General features: G+C 38.7%; 1 protein-coding gene and 1 non-coding gene across 6 annotated transcripts in view; both read right to left on the reverse strand.

Moving 5' to 3' along the window:
- The window catches only part of LOC118536237 (uncharacterized), a 568,523-nt gene that overhangs the window by 109,900 nt on the left and 432,641 nt on the right, over positions 1 to 25,982 (reverse strand). The window lies entirely within an intron of this gene.
- Positions 19,777 to 19,876, reverse strand: LOC118529676 (U6 spliceosomal RNA). Its single transcript, XR_004914237.1, has one exon. It is a non-coding gene; the product is annotated as a U6 spliceosomal RNA (small nuclear RNA).

Below are 25,982 nucleotides of genomic sequence, written 5' to 3' on the forward strand. Positions count from 1 at the left end.
AATATCATTCTCAATGGGGAAAAACTGAGAGCTTTCCCCCTAAGGTCAGGAACGCGGCAGGGATGTTCACTATCATCACTGCTATTCAACATAGTACTAGAAGTCCTAGCCACAGCAATCAGACAACAAAAAGAAATCAAAGGCATCCAAATCAGCAAAGAAGAAGTCAAACTCCCACTGTTTGCAGATGATATGATACTTTATGTGGAAAACCCAAAAGACTCCACCCCAAAACTGCTAGAACTCATACAGGAATTCAGTAAAGTGGCAGGATATAAAATCAATGCACAGAAGTCAGTGGCATTCCTATACACCAACAACAAGACAGAAGAAAGAGAAATTAAGGAGTCGATCCCATTTACAATTGCACCCCAAACCATAAGATACCTAGGAATAAATCTAACTAAAGCTCAGAAAACTATAAAATACTCATGAAAGAAATTGAGGAAGACACAAAGAAATGGAAAAACGTTCCATGCTCATGGATTGGAAGAACAAATATTGTGAAGATGTCAATGCTACCTAGAGCAATCTACACATTCAATGCAATCCCCATCAAAATACCATCCACTTTTTTCAAAGAAATGGAACAAATCATCCTAAAATTTGTACGGAACCAGAAAAGACCCCAAATAGCCAGAGGAATGTTGAAAAAGAAATGCAAAGCTGGTGGCATCACCATTCCAGACTTCAAGCTCTATTACAAAGCGGTCATCATCAAGACAGTATGGTACTGGCACAAAAACAGACACATAGATCAATGGAACAGAATAGAGAGCCCAGAAATGGACCCTCAACTCTATGGTCAACTAATCTTTGACAAAGCAGGAAAGAATGTCCAATGGAAAAAAGACAGTCTCTTCAACAAATGGTGTTGGGAAAATTGGACAGCCACATGCAGAAGAATGAAACTGGACCATTTCCTTACACCACACACAAAAATAGACTCCAAATGGTTGAAAGACCTCAATGTGAGACAGGAGTCCATCAAAATCCTAAAGGAGAACACAGGCAGCAACCTCTTCGACCTCAGCCACAGCAACTTCTTCCTAGAAACATCGCCAAAGGCAAGGGAAGCAAGGGCAAAAATGAACTATTGGGACTTCATCAAGATCAAAAGCTTTTGCACAGCAAAGGAAACAGTCAACAAAACCAAAAGACAACCGACAGAATGCGAGAAGATACTTGCAAATGACATATCAGATAAAGGGCTAGTATCCAAAATCTATAAAGAACTTATCAAACTCAACACCCAAAGAACAAAGAATCCAATCAAGAAATGGGCAGAAGACATGAACAGACATTTTTCCAAAGAAGACATCCAAATGGCCAACAGACACATGAAAAAGTGCTCAACATCGCTCGGCATCAGGGAAATCCAAATCAAAATCTCAATGAGATACCACCTCACACCAGTCAGAATGGCTAAAATTAACAAGTCAGGAAATGACAGATGTTGGCGGGGATGAGGAGAAAGGGGAACCCTCCTCCACTGTTGGTGGGAATGCAAGTTGGGGCAGCCACTCTGCAAAACAGTATGGAGGTTCCTCAAAAAGTTGAAAATAGAGCTACCATACGATCTAGCAATTGCACTACTGGGTATTTACCCCGAAGATACAAAAGTAGGGACCCGAAAGGGTATGTACACCCCGATGTTTATAGCAGCAATGTCCACAATAGCCAAACTGTGGAAAGAGCCAAGATGTCCATCGACAGATGAATGGATAAAGATGATGTGGTATATATATACAATGGAATATTATGCAGCCATCAGAAGGAATAAGATCTTGCCATTTGCAACGACATGGATGGAACTGGAGGGTATTATGCTGAGCGAAATAAGTCAAACAGAGAAAGACATGTATCATATGACCTCACTGATATGAAGAATTCTTAATCTCAGGAAATAAACTGAGGGTTCCTGGAGTGGGGGGTGGGGTGGGAGGGATGGGGTGACTGGGTGATAGACACTGCAGAGGATATGTGCTGTGGTAAGCACTGTGAATTGTGTAAGACTGTTGAATCTCAGATCTGTACCTCTGAAACAAATAATGCAATATATGTTAAGAAAAAAAAAAAAAGAAGACAGCGGGAGGGGAAGAATGAAGGGGGGAAATCGGAGGGGTAGACGAACCATGAGAGACGATGGACTCTGAAAAAGAAACTGAGGGTTCTAGAGGGGAGGGGGTTGAGAGGATGGGTTAGCCTGGTGATGGGTATTAAAGAGGGCACATTCTGCATGGAGCACTGGGTGTTATGCACAAACAATGAATCATGGAACACTATATCTAAAACTAATGATGTAATGTACGGGGATTAACATAATAAAAAAATTTTAAAAAAATGAAAAGTTAAAAAATAAAATAACAAAAAAAATAAAAATAAAGGCGATGGATCTATTGGGCATGTAAAATTTTTTTTTTCATTTATTTCGGCTAGTCAATACATTGTTAATATTCCACTAGATAAATATCAAAAACACGTGAAAGCAAATGACAACTGAAGGCAAGTGTCTTGGGTTAATCAGCCATGGGCTATCGTATGAATGAGAGCAAAGGATGACCTGAAAAGCTAATATCATATTAGAAATAATGGTCTCCATGTGACCAGTAGAGATTTGATAAGATTTCTTCTAAAGCCAAATTTACTATTTTTTTGAAACACTGAGATTACTTTGTTTCTTATGTTAAAACTTCTTTTATATTATCAAATTAGGATGATGGTAAATGGCATATATAACTATACTTATTTCTATATAGTTATATGTTGAACTTGCATAATAGTATCAGCATGCTTACATTAAGTCCCTGGAAATGCTACTGATCCATAAAATTCCAAAGTCTGGGCACCACTGTCCTAACGGACCACGCCACATTATTTGTCATTGTATATTATATATTCTCCCCTGTCATGAGACAGAGAGGCAAAAAGAGAAAGAGAAATAAAGCATGTGAAAAGTTCTCTCTCTGAAGTAAGTATAACAGAGTAGAAAAAAGAGGTAAGAGTAACTTCATTCACTAGAAAACATCGTCCACTCACTGTTCTTGAATCTTCTGATCCACAAATTTAGCAACTCCCTCCCCCCCCACCACACACACACAATCCCTTTGGTGATGGGAATAAGTAGGAGGAGGTTAAGATAAAGTTTTCCATCCTTTTAAGAGATTTCAGTTGTTCACTCTCCAGCCAGAGGAAGATTCATTCTTGCACCAGTCTTTGCTTTAAGTCCCTGTCCTCTCCCCTCACCTGGTAAACTGAACGGAACAAATAGAAATGCCCACCAGGCCTCCATAAACTGCTCTTTTTTTCCCTTTCAACCTCTGCGCTCTTACCTCTCAAAAGCAAAAGTCACACCTATCACCAAACCATGCCCTCCCAAATTTTACCACCAAGAATGCCACACCAAAGGGTCTGAGAAATAGGATGGAAGGAGTGTAGACATGTCTTCCTCCTGCAAACACAATTCTCTCTCTGCCTCCACCACTATTGCAGTCTGAAGACTATTGCGTGTCTGGTGTGGATGAAGCCTCACGTGGATGAGGGTGGCAGGTGGAGTAGGGAGACGTGAAACCAACCTAGGATTTCAGGAAGTAAATTGGAAGTATTAAATGAAGACAGAAGTAACTCAGGGTATGTTCTTCAGCCTGCCTCTGGCCAGGTGTACAATTCAAATCATCTGAATACCTTTGATGGGAAGGTAAAGGATGGGGATTGCTGTTTGTTTTCCTTTCTCTCTGCCTCCACTTTCCAAATTTATTTTGGGATGCAAAGCTGCCCCGCATGCTGCTCCCACCATAATAAACCTTCAACAATGCCCCGTTCACCATTTTAACATGTCTCAGATAAAGAAAAAAAACAACAACAATGTTGTCATCTTAGTCTAAGGTTGTAATTCATCTTTAACTAGAAAAAATAAGGAAAAAGAAACATCGATACATACAAATATCAGAATACAGATTTTTTTTTATCATACCTTAACTCATCCTGGCCACAGATGGGAGGGTTGGCAGAGACTACGAGGGCATGGTGCCAGGCTCTTTTTCATTTGGGCCTAAACAGATCTCTTTTCCTCCATTGCTTGGATATTTCTTTCTCTTAATACTTTCTTTAGATATTTCTTACTCCAGTGGCAAAACTTAAGCTCGAATAATTGATCATTTTAGGAGGGGTATGTTACACTGTCACTTCCTTGGCATCTTGATACAAGCATCCTCTTTCCATTTAAGGTAAAGAGAGCTTTTCCTTAACTGTAAATAGAAAGGAGAGCCAACTGGATTTATAGTGAGCAAACTGTTTTTATCTAATGTAATCGAGCACAGAGATACTTGGAATTCATGTTGATTATGTAAATTGCTTATGAATGCCTCAACAGAGTTTGTGGGCAAGCTGTCTTTTTTTTTTTTTTATGAAAAGGGTGGTTTTTTTTTGTTTTTTGTTTTTTTTTTTTTAATAATTCCCTTATTTCTTTTTGCCTATAACTACTTAGAGAAACTGGGAACAGAGCCACACCCATCTTTTTTTTCCCTTTTAATAAATATAAGATCTTTGATTCTTTTCAGAATGAGATTTTGCAAAGCAAGCAGACTAAAAAGGCTTGAGAAAAGCACAATCAAGCAAATTTAAGGTGGTTACAGCAAACATCAAAATCCCTGGCTTATTCAGAGGAAGGGATTGCTGTAGGCTCTACCTAGCCAGCTCTGAACTGCCAGGGGAAGGAATCTGGATTTCATCTGTGAGAAATGGGTAACTGTCAAAAGGCTGTACATTGGAGAGGGACAAGACAAATTTCGGCATTGAGGACCATGAATCTGGCAATAATAAACAGATGGGTAAGTGGACGGAAGGAGTGGGTAAAAATGCAGCCATATTCCTTATGAGGAGCCCTATAGAGCCTTACCCATTAGTAGAAATTCTTCAACAGCTCATCAGGTGCCACCTGCAGGAACCCTGTAAGGGGTTCCCTCTTCCCCCCACCCCCGGCTCAACATCTAAGGGTGCGTCCTGACAGTACGCATCTCCATAGAGAATTAGGCTGAGAAAAATATACACATCCACATGCACATATATATTCACAGGATAATACTCTCAATCTGAAGGTGAGCATTTTATAGCATATAAAATGTATATTAAGTTACATTTCAATGACAAATAGCATCCAGCTTGTCAAATGATTTAATACAAGATGTCCTCATTAATTCAGGTCTGTGAGTCTGTGCTCAGAGTGCATCTAAGCTCCTGATGCGTTTCTGGCAGCATTATTTATTTAATGCCACTTTCCCAGGTGTCGATATTCCTCCCCCAAAGAGGAACTTCTCGAAAGTGCTTCCCAAAAGTGTTAGTGTTATCTCCTCAAATCCATATCCTCACTTAATAACATCTCTTTCTCCTTAGTCATTTCCCTTAGATTTCCCATCTTCAACTATGATTATTTGTTGAAAACAGAGGACGTTTTTCAGTGTGAGCTCTGCATACACCTTGGGAGACCGCCTTCAAATTCTGAATTAAATAGCAGCAAAACGCAATCCCTTCCTCCACATCTCTCTCCTCTTGGTCAGCTACAGTGCTTCACACACCCACGAAAAGCTGTAATTCTTAAGCAAGGGAACTGACTCAAGCCAATCTGTGCTAACTCTTCCATTCTTTTGAAGCCATTTTTTAAAGAAATATTTATTTATTTATTTTAGGGAGACAGAGGGAGAGAACACACGGGGCTTGATCTCATGACTCTGAGATCACAACCATGAGATCATGACCTGAGCCAAAACCAAGAGTTGGACGCCCAGCCAATTGTGCCGCCCAGGCGCCCCCACTCTAAGGTTCTTTTGGAGACAACAGAAGCCACTGAAATACTGGAGACTCTGTGATGCTCCCTTCAAAACCTTGCAATCAGCATTTACACTGAAAAGCAATCACAGATCAAATTTTGACTCATAAACAATGTTTATTTAAAAAATAAAAACACTATTATTTGTAAGCCGGCAGAACCATTCACTCCACCTGTAAGTCTCTGTAAGCTTGTAGTCCCTGCTGTCTTTCTCAATGTTCTGACCACCACCTCACCTGAAAGCTCCATTCAAGACACATATATATCCCTGCAGAGGTAAAATTCTGTTGCTTATTGTCATCATCATCATACAACCCCATCTATTGTCTTAAACCATTGCCAGGACTAACTGGTCTTAGGTGCTATCCCTAAACTAAAGACTAGTGATCTCCTAGATGTGTACACTGTTTTTGCAAAGATGAGAAGTGATTCTGATTTTTTTCATCAATCCATATGTCTTAAGTACCTTCTAATTTCACCAATAAGCATCAATTTTATCATTTCCTAAGCAAATTTCAAAATAACTAATTTCACCAATAAAAATGTTTCTGTCATTCACCAATCTAACTTGAATAGGAGATGTCGATCAAGATACCTTGTAGTAGCTGCTTCTAGAATACAGACTTTTTCACATAATGCTAGCTATCATTCCTGCGTGTGGATTCTCAGTGAGGACAATTGCTCCTAAAGCTGAAGTTTAACTACTTAGCATATACATAATATCTCACTGCCCATGCCAGAATATTGTAAAGTAAATCGTAGATAAAAGTTATCTAGCATATTTGAGAAATTCTGGACAAGTAAATAAAACTGAAATCTACAGATGGATTGTTAAAATAATATTTAGGATCTTAGAAAAGTTCCTCGTTTTCATTATTACTTTCCTTCTTTCTTTTTCATTTATTGAATAGGTAATCTCCAATATTCTTTCCATTCCTGACACCATCTATCAACTAACACCGAATGCATGTTACCCTTTATCACATAACATGCTGGTAATATCATTCCTATTTTATAGATGGAAATGAGACTCAAAGAAGAGATGCCATGGAGCCTCCAATGGGCCAAATCTGATTGATATTCCGTGGTCAAGAGCAGGAAAATTTTACTCTTTCTTTTTCTGTGATAGTCTATCAGAAGTTTGCAGCTGAAGGGCCACCTTACTCAATAGTATCAGACTTAGGTCTTACCAAAAACATTTTTTTAGATGTTTTCTCACAGTCCTTTCTCTTGACCTGTATTATGAGCCTCAGTTTAAATCCAAGAGGTATATACTCCCTCTAAAGACTATGGTTGTGTTACTGGGTCAGACTTTTCTTTTTGGTTCTTCTCTTCACAGAAAAGTTTCTCCAGTTTGGCTTGTCAACCCCTGATAGAGGTACACCTCTGGTGAATATGCCCTACAGAATGAGCAGACATGACCAGAATCCATGGAACCACTTGCCATTCGCTTCTGACAATGAATATTTCTATATCTACATAAACCTCATTGAAAAACCCTTGTTGGAAAGTGGAGACACTGGCAATCTTTTAATCTTCCCAGAGACATCAATACCCAAGATGCAAGGTCCTGAGCTATATGGATGGTTCCTTTTACCTGCCTGGTAAAGCAGTAGCTGTTTCAGTGAATTTGGGCAAAGGATAGATACACCTCACCCCTTTGTTCTAAAAATTTCCAGTAAGGTCCTTTCTTTTTTCTTCACACAAATTTTCTGCTTCACAGAAACTTTCCACCCTAGACAATGGTATCTCTGGCTCCTTTTTAGTCCTTCCTGCTTTGGGAGATACACAACATGTTCAGAGGAGCTGTGGGCTCAGTAGCCATTGCACACTGGGGATTGATGCCTATATGTATGTTTCCTTGGCCCACAGTTTAATGACACCTCCTTTCTCCTTCCTCATCTTATTTCATAAAGAGGTAAGAGAAGAAGGACCTCCAAACCCTTTCTGCAGAGTTCATGTTTTCCTTGATTTGCCGTCTGCCAACTGGGCTTCAGGGTAGAAAGTAGGCAATGCCATTATTCTTCATTTAGTCAGAGGATATTGTTTAGTCTGCCAAAATTAGAGACCCCTTCCTCCTCAGGAGTGGCGTGAATTTTGTTTTGCAATTGAAATGAGTCAAATATTAGAGGAATCAAATAACAGAAACTGCTAAAAGTGTTTTACAAGAACTTTTACTCCACATCACGTTTGGTGCCCAGACTAGATTGATCTATTTTCTACCTTGCATTCAATCCTCTGTGTCAAGGTCAGACACCTCACTTCTCTAAGTGAAGCTGGCATTGCTCTCTTGTGATTAGGGGCAAATAATCACAGTGTCCAGGGCCTTTGGCAGTGAAACCATTCCAGCAAAAGTCAGAAACGTCTTGTTTTGTACCTTTTTTGGGGGATGAAGACTAGAGAACCTATGATAAAATTTATTTGTAACCTGCTCCCTTGCGCTATACATGCACCTGTCGTAAAAATCCCATTAGACCTTTCTTTTCTGTCATATCTGGTCAAAAAAAAAAAAAAAGGGATGCTTAAAAAGGTTAAGGAACTTACATCTCAAATGGGAAGTAAGCTCCATCCCAAAAGGAAGGAGTTTTAAGCAGGAGGTAGTATGTGTTATTCATTCTCTGACAGTGCAATACTTACGGGGAATAATTTATGGAGAATAAACAGCAGCTTGACTCCAAAAATGACCACTATTTATTGATCTCTCTGTCCCAGTAAGATGGAAACGTTGCTTCAGAATCCATGAAGTTTGGGCTTCAGTGGAGCTTCTCCCAAAGATCTTCCTTAGCAGTGATGTCTATATCTCTCTTAATTAAATCTGCGTTACTTTCCACCTGCAGTTTGATCTGCCCTTTTGCCATCGATGACATATAGGAATTAATATCCTTAGGTGTAAGTGATTTCATCCTTTTCTGATATGTCTATGTTTTATATAAATTTTAGCACTGCCCTGGGAAAGCATTCTGGAGATTAATGCTTTTCAGCGTTGCAGCTGTGGTCAAGTGTTAAGCTGCTTAATGTTTGTCACTTAGTTTAATCTCACACAGATCGGGGCTTGATGAGTTCTCCCTGGTATCATTCATTCCACACAGGCCACAGAGGCCTATGTCATCATTTCTCACGGCACTCTAAGTATGCACCAGGAATGTTACTTGCAAGTTAGTTTATTCTAGAAATACTCAAATTTATGTGTGAATGTCTGAAATAGTAGATGCATCTAAAACATGATAAAGTGATGATAGTTTATTAAATATCATTCAATTGATTCCCTCCTTAGAGGGTGTACTCTGTTTTCAGCTCTGCCACCTGAAGGAAAAGGTCCCATTCCTCAGGATTATCAATGGTCCTGACTTCCCTTTGGGCACTTACTTTGGTGTTCTGTGAATATGCCCACTGAAAAGAGGAAACTGCTTAAGCCCAGGCCTGTGATATGTATCTTACAGTCAAGTAACACAACCAGCCACCACTGACTAATTCTGTCTAGCTTGATAGTAGTTATAAAGCAAGTTACAGAACTCATTACTTCACATCTAGAAAGAAATGCTGTATGTTTCCTTTGAGAATTTCTCTATGATTGCTCTTTAAGAACTTAAATTTTTGATAAAATTTCTGTTTTTATATAGGCTTCTTACCTTTTTATCTTTGGACTCATATATAGCTTTAGCAGTCTTAAAACTGACATTAGTGAAAAAATACATAGGTCTTAGTACGATGTATAAGGATCTGGTCTGGAGATTGAACCAAAAGAAGCCTACCAAAGTCTTCTACTGTAGCTTCATTGACTTACTTCCCATACTAATTCCCAAAGAGTTCAAAAGGCTAAATGATCCTCCTTCTCTTCTACCCATGAAAAAGTCCTTTTTTTGATCTATTTTCTCACAGGGTCCAAGCTGAGACCTGAAATCCATTGGTCATTATTTCTAATGATGGACTTGTTCTTTATAAATATCCCAGAGCATAAATTGCACTCAAAGAAGGTTTTAACCCTTAGTCATTAGTGGTTGTGGTAGGTAGCCAGTGAAGAAATCTGCCTGGTTAATTCTTAGCTCTCCCTGGGTCAATATACTGCATGTATTTTAAAGAGTCTCACCAGAATTGGTGGATAACTTCAAACTAGTTTCACACCTGGAAATCTGGAATGTGAAGAAATCATGTTTCCTGCAATGTCCTGACAATAAATCCATAATAGTGTATGCTACAATCTTTTCAAAGTTCAAGTCAAACATCACCTTCTCCAGTGGTTGTTAAGGATCTCTTGCTTTGCCCATTACTAACTTTGTAACCTTAGTTTTATCTAGGGTTCCCAGATTTAGCAAAAAAGAATTCAGGACACCAACTTAAATGTGAATTTTAGATGAGCATGCACTATTTGAAATGTACTTAAACTGAAAAAAAATTTTTTAGCTCAAATTCAAATTTAACTAGATGCCCTGTATATTATCTAGCAATACTTATTCAATCACATTCTCTAACTAAATTTCATTTCCCTCATCTCTAAAATGTGACTTCTGGTGAGATGAACACATTAAATGTGTTAATGGCTTAAGAAGAGGTTTGTAAACAATAAAGGATTAGTTACATGTTATTAATGTCATTATTACTACTATTTCTCCCATCCAATTATCCAACTTTTATTTCCATAAGGCTTATGTTTAATCTACTTCCAAATGGATTAATGATATTAATATTAATGATATTTTCCCCAAAGATCAAAATAATGGTCTTTGTTGTTTTTTAAGCAAGGATTTAAGACTGTGTTTTGGTGTCTATGGTCATGAGAGCAGTTTCCTCTTAGTTTCTCCTGGCATTGATGGATTGCCTGCATCTGTTGTACAAACAATCATGGTGAAACAGCAGGAAACATGGTTCCAATTTGACTTTACTCCCTGAAATACTCTAAGCATATGGTGAGGTGGCAAGATCCTAGTCCCAGGGTGGGAATTTTGAGAGACCAGGGGGAGCCTACATTTCTACATTGCTCAGTTGGATACCTGGATCCTTCATTAGCAGGCTATTCTCAGGCAAATGTGCCCAAATAGCTGGGTTCCTCTCCACTTGTACCTAAGGTGGCAGAACTGAGGAAGTAGTAAATGCTAAAAATGGGCAAAAGATACTTTATAAAGAAGAAAATTTTTTACCCTATTTTCAAACAAAAATTTACATTTTGGGAGGACAGAAAGGAGGAGAATTTTTAAAGTCTAGAGTGGTTGGTTTTAAAACAAGTATTAAATCCTATATTCAAGTTAAGTTTTACAGTTTGGACACTTTCCAGATTTTAAAACAAAACAAAAAACCTTCACACAAACATTCACAGTCTAGAGAAAAATAAAGAAATCAAAGAATAGGATTATTAGTATGTGGTTCCTTTGTAGCTTAATATACTCTCAGTAGATAGAGCCTCCTTTGCAAAATCACACAAAGATGTTTGTTCTGAAAAAATGGAGGATTGGGCATCCTGGCCAAAAAGGGTGACTTTGTGGACATAGGACATACTAGTAGTCAGCCAACTTAACTTCCAGGAACAGCAATTTAACACAAACTAACTTCAGTAAAAGCACTGAAGAGAATGAAGTAGCTCATAAAGTCAGTCTATCTCTAAGAGGATCAATGTTGTCACCTGGCTTCTGGAACAACCAGAGCCACGCATCCAAATACTGCTGGTACTCTCCCTCCTTTTCTCATCTCTGATTCTTTCTCAAGTCAGGTTCATTCTCTCCCATGGTGGACATCTAGGAGTTCTCCGAATTGTGGAGACAAGGCTGTCAAGAGCACCAAGTGCTGCTCAAGAAAAGGCTGATTATGATTACTACAATTTGAAGAATCCTAGGGAGGAACTCTGATTGGCCCCTCTTCCAATCAACTTGACTAGAAGAAGGTGCTCAGATGGAATTAGGTGTCCATCTCTTTACTAGACAATTGTTGGGATGGGCTTACAATTACATAAAAGACCTTTCTAGGAAAGATAACATAGATGGAATGGGGAAGAAGTTTCCAGAAAGGTATTTCTGTGCAGAGGAATGCTGAGGAGACAAAATAATATGTATTCACTCCAGCGAATCCATGACTATTAAACCAACAGTTAGATACAAAAGTAAATTAATATACTGTTAAGTGTTCAGTTATAACAGGGCACCATATTTGAAGGTTAGGGAAAGCCTTTTTCAAAGAATGTCCTTTAACTTGAAATGTAGAAAAAAGTAGGGAAAAGGTATTCCTGAAAAGGGAACAGTAAGGGAGAAGGCTTTAAAGTAGGAAAGTGCTTCAGTGTTGAAAAGAAAAAACTGACCAAAAAACCCCAGAACAAACAACAACGACAACAAAAAAGCAAGCCTACTGTATGTTGAGAATGATGAAGACATACATCATTCTCGTAACTTGAAGTTACGAAGGCATGGGCCTGACCATGTCCACTGTGGACCAAGTTAAAGATTTTGTATTTTTTTCCTCAAGTGTAATGGGTTTTGATTTAAAATGTGATAGAATCCAAAGGATGTCTCCATAACTTACATCACACAGCTGAGAATTCCAGGGACATGAATGGTAAAAGTAGATATATAAACAAAGAGAAAACATTTGTAGTTGGGATAAGGTGAGAGATGAAGACTGAAAATACATATTACTGTCTTGCTATTTTGACAGATTTTTTTTTTTCTCCTACTATACTGAAAATCACCATGTGGAATACCTGTATTCAGCAGGGCTGATGGAGTTTGACATTTCTTAATATGTGCCCACCTGTTCTAAGATCATGAAAACAAATTTAAGTGTATTGTTGAGACACTGGATTAAGCTGTTATGTGAAGAAAGAAAAAATACTAAGTTTGAAATGACAACTTTCTGCAATAATTATTCCATAAAAATAACCATGTCTTAGTTGTAGGAAGTTAGAAATGCCTATGAGAGATGGGGCACTCGGGTGGCTCAGTTGGTTGAGCATCTGGCCCTTGGTTCATGATCTCATGGTTCGTAAACTAATAAAAAACATACAAACAGAGTGCTCCTTGGTTAGGATAGACAAAGCTATTCTGCTGCCACAAGACACCCAACATTAATTCACTGGTTTAGGAAATAAAAAGATCTCTTACTCATGTAACAGTCCAGGATGGGTGTTTTAGGCAATGGGCAGCCAGCTACCCACATGCCATGATTCAGAGACCCAGAGGGACAGTGGCTCCGCTGTCTTCAACAAATGACTTCATGAGCAGTGGTGCTCTGCTCATCTCAGCCAGTAGGAAGAAAAGAGTATATACAGCAAGACATCCAAATTTTGGGGGGCCAGGAGAGAATTCAGTTACATGGCAATGCCTCTGCAAAGGTATGGGGTACCCAGTAAGACAGCTGAGTCCCAGCCCAACTCCATACTTTTGAAAGAAGAAGAACATGGATTTTATTAGAGACCTGTTTCCATTAGGTATTTAAAAGAACGTAATTTTTAAGAAGAATATAATATAAATATCTACAGAGACTTAAAATATAAGGCCAGTCCTCAGTTTTGATGTGAGTCCAGGATCTCTGTCACCTTGGCTGGCAGAGCAGCTGTGGGGGCTCTGAGGGGGATGCTTCTTCATGCGGGGGGGTGGGGGGATGCATGTTAGCTGCAGTTCTGACACTTAGGGGCTGTGTGATCTTGAATGTCCTCATGACAATGTCTACCTACCAAAGACTAGGGTGTGAATTTAATGACTTTAAGTAATCTAAGAAAGTAAAATAAACAACTTAGTGGTGGATATGGAATGAGAGCTCAACAGATGAGATTTTATGCTTCTCTTTTCCACGTCGTCTTTTGCTCAGAGAGGTGCCATCTTCTGAAGGAACCAGACTTAGACACCTTCAGGCAACCTAGAGCTGCTCCCTCAGAACCCCTAAAAAATTTAATGATTTAGATCTGCAATCTACGTTTGCAGATCAGGTAGGATTTTAGGGTTCTACTCAATGATACTGGCTTAATCCAAAAAGTTGGCTGTGGCTCGTCTTGCCCTTCTCACCTTAGTGAGAGGATCAGGGAGCTGCACACATCAGGAGAAGGATCACTTCAATGAGGTCCCTGGGCTGGGCCAAAGCCCATAGTCTGGGCTTCCCTCCCTCTGAAGAAAATTCCAGATTTTTATCAATAAAGTATTCTGTGAGAAGGATGGGGTATGGTGAGATAGAAAGAATATAAATGAAAGAAGTGGTCCTATGTAGTCAACTTCCTCAGACAGCCAAATAGTGAAAGTAGATCTGTTAGCAGGTATATTCATCAAGATTCAGAACCAAAAGGATATATATGTTGAAGGAGTGTTTCTGTGTATGTGTGTGTGTGTGTGTGTAGGCAGGGGTAGGTGACAAGGCTACTAAATAAAATTTACGGGGAAAGACAATCAAATCAAATAAGGAGGAATTATCCTTATACAGGCATTGCAGTAGAGTATGAAAATCTCTAAATAATTTTATAACAAATGTATCCTGAATAAATAATATCTATGCCTTTTTACAGGGAGGAGAGTTAATATTTAATATTAAGCTTACTCTTGTCAAAAGCAGGCAAGAAGAAACTAGGTTACTGGTCTTAGAAACATGCTAAAATGCAAGCAATGTGATAAATCTTCTGTACGTTGTGTTTTTATAAGTTTGCTCTAAACAGCACTGCTGACTATTGTCTGATAAATTTTACAGGAAATTGGCACCCTTTAAATCTTCTGAGAAACCAAATAGTAATAGAATATATTAGAAGAAGCATGGCTGCAATTTATGGTAATCATCAAAGACACAGGATAAATTTGTTTTAAATGAGAAAAGTTTATAAAGTAATTAAACTATTTTTCTGACCAGGGAAATATAATTTAGGCCTAGTCTTGTAGAACTACCATATTCTTTTGTTCTTGGGGGCTGAAATTTTAGGGAGATATCAACAACAAAAGGAACTGACAACCTGTAATGTGTCTAAAGAAGAGAATACTGTATCTGCATAGAAATTGTTAAAAATGAACAATTGTTCACTCTTTGACATAGTCGTTCAATAGATATTCTGAAAGCCTGGAATATGTGAGGCCCTCGTGTGTAAGATAAAATCTCAACCCTCAGAACAACTGTTCTCAGCCTCACGTTGTAGACATATTCTATGAAATAAGACATCCTGTCTCCAGCTCATCCAATCAAAACACGTGCTCGGCTAAGATGCAATTGTTTTTGATAATAAGGCATTTCACAGGAGTGCTTCATGGAAAACGGGGAGTGAGGCAGCGTTTCAGACTCAACCTATTGAAGAGCTTCCCCCCACCGAAAGAACTGTGGTAATGCTGGGCATTAAGAAAGCTGGAAGAATATAATTCTAAAACCCAAACATAACTGAAGAAACACGGCATTGATTATACCTCTCATTCACTCAAGAGTAATGTCCATTGTTTTTCTCGTGTCACCACACTGGCTGGTACAGATACTCCACATTATAGATTCCCTTATTCCTATTATCGGTTACAGAGATGAACGAAACAACCCTGCTTGGGGTCTGTAAAGGATTAGTCCCCTCTTGCCATTTCGGTACAAGCAATCAGAGTTTACGTAATGAAAATCTCATACATTCCCAATTTCAAGTTGTAAAATAATGAATTACAGAAAAAAAATCTCCGTGTGTGTGTGTGTGTGTGTGTGTGTGTGTGTGTGTGGGCGCGCGCGCGCGCGCGCGCAATATACCTGCTGAATCAGCAGTTTGCTTGTGGTATCACCTTTATTCTAAGTGCCGTTTAGGGTAGGTCTGAACTGCTGTGTGGCCATTTCAGTTCAAACAATAAAGAAGTGTATTTAAAAGTACATATAAATGTTTTATATCCTAATGCTATCTGTGTTTTTCATAAAATTTCCTGAAGTCCAAAAGAATACACGGTTTCTCACTGAAACACCCCCACATCCAATCCCAAGGAAACTTGCAAAAATACGCGTGCACACACACATACTTGCACACACCCAAATCTACTGTTTTCCTCTAATCTACCTGAACTTCTGCTTTTTTATATTATTTCTTTTCCTGGGCTTTTTTTGGCTTGTCCTTTTTCTAGTTTCTTGAGCTGAGTATTTGTTTTCATTTTTTTTTTTTTAATTTCTACTGGTGGAAGTGTTTGTATTATGAATTTTTCTTTGACCACTGCTTACACCATATCCCGGAGTTTCTTATATGTAGTATTTCTATTATTTGACTGAATTCTGTAGTTTCAATCTGTATGTCTCTGTTTCACCTAAGAGTTGTCCAATAGAAAAATTCTTTTTTTTTAATTCTTGGTGGAAGGGCCTCTTAATTTTTTGATTTGTTAATAATTTCTAGTTCTATTGCATTTTAAGTGGAGAGTATATTTTGTAGTACTTCTGCATTATAGGACATCTTGATGTTTTCCTTGTGAGCTGGTGTATGGAAAACTTTGTAAATGTTCCATAAGCACCTGGAAAGGAAGTGTATTTTCTATTATCAAAGCCTAAAATTTGGTGTATAATGGTAAGATCTATTTTATTAAGTTGTTCAGGTATGCTGGCTCTTTAATTAATTTTTGGTTTGTCCACTTGATCTGTCTGGATCTGAGATTGTTGTATTTCTATAATTATGAATTATAATTCATAATTCAGTCTATAAAAACTTCTATACTTATGCCATTTCTATATTCTAGAGTTTTTACTACATAAATATGGTTGCTGAATTCTTTTGTTAATTCATATTTTTAGTTTCTTATCATTTTGAATCATGGCATTTAGCACTAAAACATCTCTCTCATCAATTTTATTGCTCTTTGGCTTAAATACTCTTTTATCTGATACCAAGTTCACATCCCTTCTTTCTTACTGTTTCTGTGGGCCCAGTATACCTTTGTCTGTTTTGTTTGCTTGCTTTTCTGAATCACTTTAATTTTTCCCCTTGTATACAGCATATGGCTGGGCATAGCTATGTAAACCAAAGTGAAAATCACATTGTTTTAACAAGTTAACTTCATTCATATTTATTGATATGACTGATGTGTGTCCTTTAACTTGAATGTCTCGATTCTGTTGGTCTCAGTTTTTGTCACAATAATTTTATAATTATGTATATCAGGTTATACTTGCTACATTTAGTTCTTTACAAAATGGCATTATTTGCTCTTTAATTAAAAATGATAACTAGGTGGGCGCCTGGGTGGCTCAGTCGGTTAAGCGACTGCCTTCGGCTCAGGTCATGATCCCAGAGTCCCGGGACCGAGTCCCACATCCGGCTCCCTGCTCAGTGGGGAGTCTGCTTCTCCCTCTGACTCTACCTTCTTTTGTGCTCTCTGTCTCTCACGCTCTCTCTCTCTCAAATAATTAAAATAAAATCTTTTAAAAAAATGATAACTAGGGGGGTACCTGAGTGGCTCAGTTGGTTAAGTGTCTGACTTTGGCTCAGGTCATGATCTCGGGGTCCTGGGATCAAGCCCTGCATCAGGCTTCCTGCTCCTCTCTCTCAAATAAATAAATACAATCTTTAAAAAATGATAACTAGGAGGAATTATATTTTCATTCTACTTGTCACCTTTGGCTTTATATCCTCTATAATGCCCCCTGTTCTATATTTTCTTTGGGAAAGAGTTTCAAGTAAAAATTCAGTTTGGAGCCTAGTAGAACTTTATTTTCTGGTTTGTTACATTTTAACAGTACCCTTGAAATCCTACCTATTCCCTATACATCAACCAATGAGCTTATTCTACCTTCCACTTCCCCTCTGTCGTCTCCACTCATATTTAGTTGCTTTATTTCTGCTTTGCCTCAAAATACAATATCCATGTGTTCATCTTCCACCCTCACCCATACCTGGGTTTGTGTCTTAGGTCCACAGTTACATGCATTAAAAAACCCATCATCAGTGTTTGGTGAAGTTTTCCCATTCATCTATTAATTGAATAAAGCTAATCTAATAAATTCTTCATGGAGAGCTCATACATACTGAATGTTCTAAGTTGTTTGAGTTCAAAAATGTTTAGAGGGGTGCCTGGGTGGCTCAGTCGTTAAGCGTCTGCCTTCGGCTCAGGTCATGGTCCCAGGTCCTGGGATCAAGCCCCACATCAGGCTCCCTGCTCCTTGGGAAGCCTGCTTCTCCCTCTCCCACTACCCCTGCTTGTGTTCCCTCTCTCGCTGTGTCTCTCTCTGTCAAATAAATAAAATCTTTAAAACTGTTTAGAGACTCTTAACTGTAGGAAACAAACAGGGTTGCTGGAGGGGAGGTGGGTGGGGAAGGGGGTAACTGGGTGATGGGCATGAAGGAGGGCACATGATGTGATAAGCACTGGGTGTTACATGCAAGTGATGAATCACTAAAGTCTACCCCTGAAATTAATAATACACTATATGTTTAAAAAAAAAAACTGTTTTGTAGTTTTTTTTAAGTCGTAAAGTTTGACAAACACCTTAGCTGGACATAAAAATCTGTTCATACATTCATTCATTCAATTTCTTTTTCTAAAGTGACTCCCTTTTTGCCTCCCCTTGTATTTTTTTTTTATTATTACTGAGGTATGACTGACATACATTATATTAGTTTCAAGTGTACAACATGAGTCAATATTTGTATACATTATGAAATAATCACCACTACAAGTCCTGTTAACATCCATCACTGCAGAGAAATGTTTTCCTTGTGATGAGAGCCTGTAAGATTTCTTCTCTTAGCAACTTTGAAATATGCAATACAGCATTACTGATTATACTCACCATGCTGTACATTACATCCCCGTGACTCACTCATTCTATAACTGGAAGCTTGTACCTTTCAACCCCCTTTACCCGTTTTGCTTACTCAGAGTAGATGGATTCTTCCTGGCAATGTTTTTGGCTTAACTTTACTCTGCTCATTAGCTCTGTTCTTGTTTCTTCCTTGTACTTTTTTTTTTTTTTTTTTTACACTTCTTGCTTGACCTCAAAATCTTGTGGCATTGTGGGAACATAAGAGATCATTTGCTGGGACTTGGTTTTATTTTTCTCTCTTTTTCCTTCTTCTTCGCTTTGGTTACAGTTATTTTTAAGTTAAGCCACACTCTTTCTCCAAGAATGTTGAGTGTGTTGTTTCACATGTAGTTCTGCTGATCTCTGTTTTTCTCTATTATATTGCAGGAAATATTGAGCGAGATGGGTTTAAGCACCACTAGTTCTTTAAGCTACTCTCATGACTTCTCTTTTCCCCAAGAAACCAGAGTCCAAACACTCCCTGTTGGGTGTAACCAGAAGGCATTACCCAAATGTTTCTCAGCCTTTACTTAATTCACTTCTTGAATCTTCATAGGGTACCATAGTCTAACTAGGCTTAAGGTAAATTTACTTTAAAATCCTCCTTTATTAGAAGTCTCTTACTCATGCCCTTAAAAAGTGAGGAAACTAGATTGCTGAGTCTTTGGGAAGCAGACCTCCTACATTCAATATGCCTAAAGTCCCAGTATAAATAACTCCAGGATCAAAATCTCCTAAATATCTTTCTTGAGAATATGAAGTACATTCAACAACAAAAAAATGTGGCTTCATCACTGAAGTGCATCACTGGAAGAGGCTTAGAGATTATTTGGTATGACTAGAAATTAATAACTAAGATAAATAAAGCAATGTTTTAAAACTGCCATAGATGTTGACCGAGTCATTGCCAGAAACCAGATCTCCTGATTCTCATTCCCATGCTAGTGTTTGCTTGTGTTTTGGTATCCAGTACATGTTCATTTATTTTATACTTACAAAAGCAACCACCCACTCCTCTTCCCCATCCCCTCTCCTTTCACAAACATTTAAAAATTAAAACCAAATGAAGATAAGTTAATTTCTGTACAATTATTTTTTCAAGGTAGCTGTCACAATGATTAGAGTTTCAATTTCTTAGAAACGAGCCATGTCCAAGTGACTTAGAGAGGAATACTGATTATTGGCCAAAAGGAAAATTCCGTATTACAAGTTAGCAAATTCCAGTACAAAAATTGTGTGTTAGAATAGCCTTTCCTTTTAAAATTATGGAATGCTTCATGAATTTGCATGCCATCCTTGCTCAGGGGACACACCATTCTTTGTATCATTCCAATTTTAGTGTATATGCTATCAAAGCAAATGCCAGTACTGTTTCTTATGCTTTCATGCCTAATTTATATGAGAAAATGCTTCAACAGTGTCAAGAACTACATAGTGATTAAGGTTAAGTTTAGTTGGCTAGCCTGAACAGAAAACCCAGATTTTATGTACTTCTCACAAATTACTTTACTGCTAACCAAAGCTTCTGAGTAGCAGTGAGAACATACATAATAGTATTACTTACGCCCTGAGTTGGTATCAAGCCAGTCAAAAGCAAATAAAGTTGAACCCTACATCAACTAGTAAATGTATGATTTCCAGCAACTTTTATGAAATACTGAACATGATTATCAACCTACATTTCTACCATTGTAGACTGGTGATCCTCTGTGGACTCAGAAACTAGATGGGAACCCATGAACTAGATGATTTTTTAGATCCCTTTTAACCAGAACACTCTTTGTCTCTGATATCATATACCAAATTATATGTTACATAATAGAAGCCCAAGAACACCCACTTCATAATAAATATAGGACTACACAGAATTTGGATTTTAATGTATTTATGGAGAACTCTTTCTTTTCATCATGCAAAAAATGAGTAAGTTTCAATATACAAAGGTAGAGTAAATACTGGTCAACATGGACCTTCTAGTCTCAAACACTCGAGGCTATTTTTAATATAACCTTTAAATCTAGGATGAAATGAACAGACTGGTTTTACTAGAGACACTTACTTGTCACCAGCATCATCTATGGGTATTACATACACAGGTGCACACAGCTCTCTGTCTGAGAAAGGAAGAAGGGAAGACCCTGTCTTTACTGGTTTTCATATAAGTGACATTTTCTCATGCTGTCAGCATTCAATTTTTCACCGATGCACTTACAAGTTTTCATGAACACTTCAATGCAAATGTGACACTAACCCTGAATGAAGCATGGCTCTCCTCTTAGAGGCCTTGGTGCTAAAACAATGGCAAGTAACAAACACTCACCACTGGCCCATTTCCACACTGAAGTTTCTCAGTGCAAACTCACCAACAACTTTTGACCTCTGAACCCAAAGACCATCAATTACCCAGCTTACAGAGGCGGAATATACTGAACCAGCAGCATCATTTGGCTGTCACCCAGTTAACATCCTATCATAGGTTGAAAAGCAATTTGTCCAATATTTCAACTGCCAGGGAGAATTCTTTATTAGCTTTTGGGTAGGTTTGCCTTTCAATCGGATGATTTGAATAGCTTCTGTGGTAGGAGAGATGCTGCCCTCAGATAATGATTTTGCATTTCACCTCATCATTAATGCTTTGGACCTCAAGGGAAGTCACTGTGCCTTTTATGAAGGTCGAAGCATTTTATAACCTTAATAAAGGTTCATAGCCTCAGGAACAGCAAGTGTGAGCAAGTGTGGGGGGATTGACTGAATAAAAATATAACTAAATTGGCACTTTAGACTACACTCATCGGAGGACTTCAAATGCAAATCAACAGTTAAAGAGTACAATGACACCCCAAACTTCAGTGCTATTCAAACACATACACACACACACACACGTGCACACACACACACACACACACACAGGCTGGCATTATTCAAAGAAAAATTAGAAAATTATCTTTTTTTTCTGGAAAAGCTTTTTTCTGTAATTTTATGTTTAATTGCTAAATATTTTACATGGTGCTACAGCAGCTTGATAGATTTGAATTAAAAACAATTAATAGTCATGGTGATTCTTAGTTATTGCAAATTTTTTTCTGGGTAACATATAGGTCACTTATCTTGAAGTGTAAAATGAATACAATAAACCAGAGTGATTATGAAAACTACACTACATTTCCCAAGGTCACTGTGTCCCAAATATTACTAATAAATTACTGCTTTCAATAACTTACTTAAGGGTACTCTCCAGAGGAATCATTTCAATTTAAGAATTCAATGGACTCTTTCAATTTTCCTAGGCTTCTACTTCCTTCCTCCAGGCATTGTTTACCAGCCATACTTCTGTTCACAGGAGCTGAGAAAGAAAACAGGAGCCCCTACGACAGGCACTGTGATAAAATAATATCTCATCTTCTTTGACTGTCACAGAAACCTTCAGAAAAAGGCATATGACTCCTATTTACAGACTGTGGATTAGAGAGCTGAAATAATTTTGCAGGGTTATATTCTTGAGGGATATCAGGGCTCAGTTCTGCTGAATTCATCCTGTTCTTCAAGTACAAAAAATCAGACTGTCTACTGCAGCCACAGAGAGAGGTCAGGGAGGCAGGGGAATGATCTAGAGTAGGACAGCGCTTGGAATGCCAAAAGGATCCTCCGAATGATAAGACACCTGACCAGGGGCTGGTTCTCAGGGTGAGTCCTGGGGAGTCTGACGTGACAGGACAGCCCTGAGGCAAGAGAGGCTCTGGTTTGAGTGAGCAGCTTGAAGTCGAAACTTAACAGTCAGCTTTGTAGACTGGCATCTGGCTAGATGGACGCTGAGTTTCCCAAGGAATTATGCCATAGGCTACAGGAAGGTTTCAAATATCCAACTTTATTTGTGCACTGCTCTATGAACTTGAGCTACGTGAGGGCAGGGTATGGATCTTTCACCTTATCTCAAATATCTAGAAAATGCTTGCGAAAGGTAGCTTCTCAGTAAATTAATAATAAGTGAAGGTGATGAAAATTCAAGCTAGGCAGAGGAAAAAAGTCAGACACCCATCCTAAGCCCAAGGCCACTGTTCCTGGGGGTAGAGAGCGCTCAGTGACTGAAACACGTTAGTGTGCCCAAGAATTCCAAAAATCAGAACAGTGCTCATTAACTTTAACTCCTTCATTAAGATCTGCCACATCAAAATACCAACTTTTAAATCCAGAGCTTCCCTTGAACTGGCCAGACTTGCATTACAGAGCAGAAAGTCATTTAATTATTTGAGGTTTATTCAATATATTTCTATCTTTGCAACTTCTCAATATGCCCACCATTCACCCAAACCTGGAGCTGACCTGTCCTGAGTCACTTGATCCAGCTTCATGAAGCACCTCGTCTCAGCACAGGCCCTAAAATGCCTTTTTATTTTATTTTTTAATTTTTTAAAATGTATTATTTATATTAGAGAGAGACAGAGATAGTGAGAGAGAGCATGAGCCGGGAGGAGAGGGAGAAGCAGGCTCCCCATCGAGCAAGGAGCCCGATGCGGGACTCGATCCCAGAACCCTGGGATCATGGGCTGAGCCGAAGGCAAACGATTTACTGACTGAGCCACCAGCTGCCCCCCTAAAATGTCTTTATCCTCTTAATTCAACCTTCATTCATTCACTCATTTATTCCTTTGTTCTCAAAATTTATTAAAACTAAACTGTGTACCTGGCAATGGGGATAAAATAGTTAGCTTAGTAGGCATCACAGAGCATACCAGTTGTCCGGGAAAACAGGAAACGATGCAAGAATTTATAATGTAAAAGGCTTTAGTAAGGACAAGTATGGAAAGCTAGCAAATCACAGGCCTGCTACTGTTTGTCTTCATAGATACCACAAATCTTGAGCTGATGGATATTCCCTCTTTCCTTTTAAACTGGGACAATCAAAGCTGGATGAATAACACCTGCTTGCAGTTATATGAACTAACTTCATCCTTTCCTGATCTTGGTTTCCATTTGTCTCATTTCCTTCACTAGTAACTTCATTCTCATCCTTTCTAAGTTGCCTCAATGAGCAGGATGAGATGGGGTATGAGTAAATACATATACCATCCCAGAAATACTCCTTTCATCTATTAGGTGTCTGGTGACTTTGGACATAGCAAACTGCGTTGTATATTTATTTTTCTTTCTGGAAAACTATACTGAGAGTAAGACTGAAATTTCCTCAGTCTTTAAATGTTTGAGGGGCCCGAGGTATTATTTCCAATACAATGAAGTAAGAAAGAGGTAATAAGACTATACATTCATTTATTCATTCATACCTTCCTTCATTCACCACTTAGTTATTATGGGGCTATCCTGTGCCAGGCACTGTTTTAAGCACTGGGAGATTAAATAGTAGAAATGTTAAAAAGACAAAAATCTTCGCCCTCATGGAGACTGCATTCTAGAAGAATAGACAAACAACACATATATACGCTCTGTTCAAAGACAAGATATATTGGGGTGCGTGGGTGGCTCAGTTGGTTAAGCATCCAACTCCTGGTTTCTGCTCAGGTCCTGGTCTCCTGGTTCATGATAGAGCCCTACATGGGGCCCCACGCTCAGTGGGAGTCTGCCTGAATATTCTTTCTCCTTCTGCCCCTTACCCCGCTCATGCTCTCTTTCTCTCTCTCAAATAAATCTTTAAAAAAGATGAGATATATTATGATAAAAGATGATGCAAGGAAGGGAAATACAGATAGGTTATTGTTTTATACAAGAAGGCCAGAGATGGAATCCCTGCTAATATGAATACGAAGGAATATGAAGAAATGGTCGTGAGGTTTCAACTGAGCCAGCCAGCTGCCCCTGGTCATTTGGTTTTTCTAGGGAAAACCTTCCAGGCAGAGAAAACACAGACTACAAAGACCCTAATACAGGAGTTTGTTGGCAAGTGTGTGGAATACTGAGGAGGCCACTGCGACTGGAGTAGAAGAGTGGGGGTGACAGGCAGTGAGGTCAGGAAGGTAGGGAGCTTTCAGATTGTCCCACGAGCAGGGAGGAGACAGAGCGACCATTTCAGAGGTTCTTTGAAACAAACCAGGAGAGAGACAGTGGTAGCTTAGATGAGAGTGGGGTCTGTGGAGATAATTAGACTCCGGAGACATTCCGAGGGGAAAGTTGAGACATTTGGCCAGTAGATGTGATGCTGGAGGTGAGCAGCCAGATTTCCAGGAATAGGAAATAGCCAGAGGACTGGTCAGGTTGACTAGATTGAACGAGATTAGGGTGAGCAAGTACAGTCAAACAAGGGGGACCCTGAGCACAGAAAAGAGGAAGGGGCAATCAAGAACGGAGTAGGGGCAGGGAGATGGAGAAAATCAATCTGAGGGCCGAGAGCAGCCTCATTTCGCACGTAGGGAAACCCCGACAGCTGTGCTGACTGCCCATGACCAGCAACTGCGGGCAGCAACTGTAGGGGCCGGCTCTCCCCCTGCTTGCATCAGACCCAGGCACCTCCTCAAAAGCCTCCACGGAATCTGGCCTTGGACCCAACTTATGGGGAAAACTGGCTTCCAAGGAGTTACTTGAGCAACCTGTGAGCAAAGTAACTATCACATGGATTCCTGGACTGAGCCACCTGCAGGTGAGTTCTCCTCCAGAGTACATGGATCATGAGGGTATCTTTTTCTTATGTGTACTTAAGTATTTCTTCATGAATATGATTACATCTTCATCTGTGTATCTGCCCCGATATTTCCAATGACGGTGTACATTTTTAAGAAGTGATTAAGTTGTGGGATCTTTCTATTCATACCTCCCGGATTATCACATTCTCCATTCTGGCTAAAACCAAGGCTGATTTGTGTTACCCCAAGACAGAGGGATCTCATTTAGATTTGTACACCAACCATTTGTACTTGCTCCCAGAGACATTATTTCACTGACAAGTGACAACTTTTTTTAACTCTTACAATGAGGTATTTAGATCGCAACAATGCTGTTAGGTTGTATCCATCAGGGATTGTATCCATGAGGCTAAGCATAAGCTCTTTTAATATGAAATCATTTAATATACATATTACATATATTTATAAAATATATTTCATATGTATCATTTTCTGTATTTTATATATATTATTATATATTATTTATTTTATGTATGTAACTTTTGCTGCATTATAATGAATGATTTCAGGTCATTCTGGAATAAGATTCCTGTTTCCCAACTGTACATATTATATGCTATTAAAATAAAAATATACATGGTACTTTAAGGACAGAACCCTCCTCTCTCTTGCTTGAAGAAAGAACAGTTTTTAGTAAGCTGTGAGTGATATAGGAAAAACAGATGGAAGTAAGATTATTACACTTAAGGATTAGCAAAAAAAAAAAAAGAAAGAAAGAAAGAAAGAAAAAACCCTATAACTCATGAAGGACAATGGGGGAAAAGGAAGAAGGTAATGGAAGAGCGAGATTATATGTCTGGGGAATGATGCTCTTACTCCTGGCCTGTGGGAAGAAG

The sequence above is a fragment of the Halichoerus grypus genome, chromosome 13, assembly GCF_964656455.1.
Source record: "Halichoerus grypus chromosome 13, mHalGry1.hap1.1, whole genome shotgun sequence".
In the NCBI taxonomy this organism is placed as follows: Eukaryota; Metazoa; Chordata; class Mammalia; order Carnivora; family Phocidae; genus Halichoerus; species Halichoerus grypus.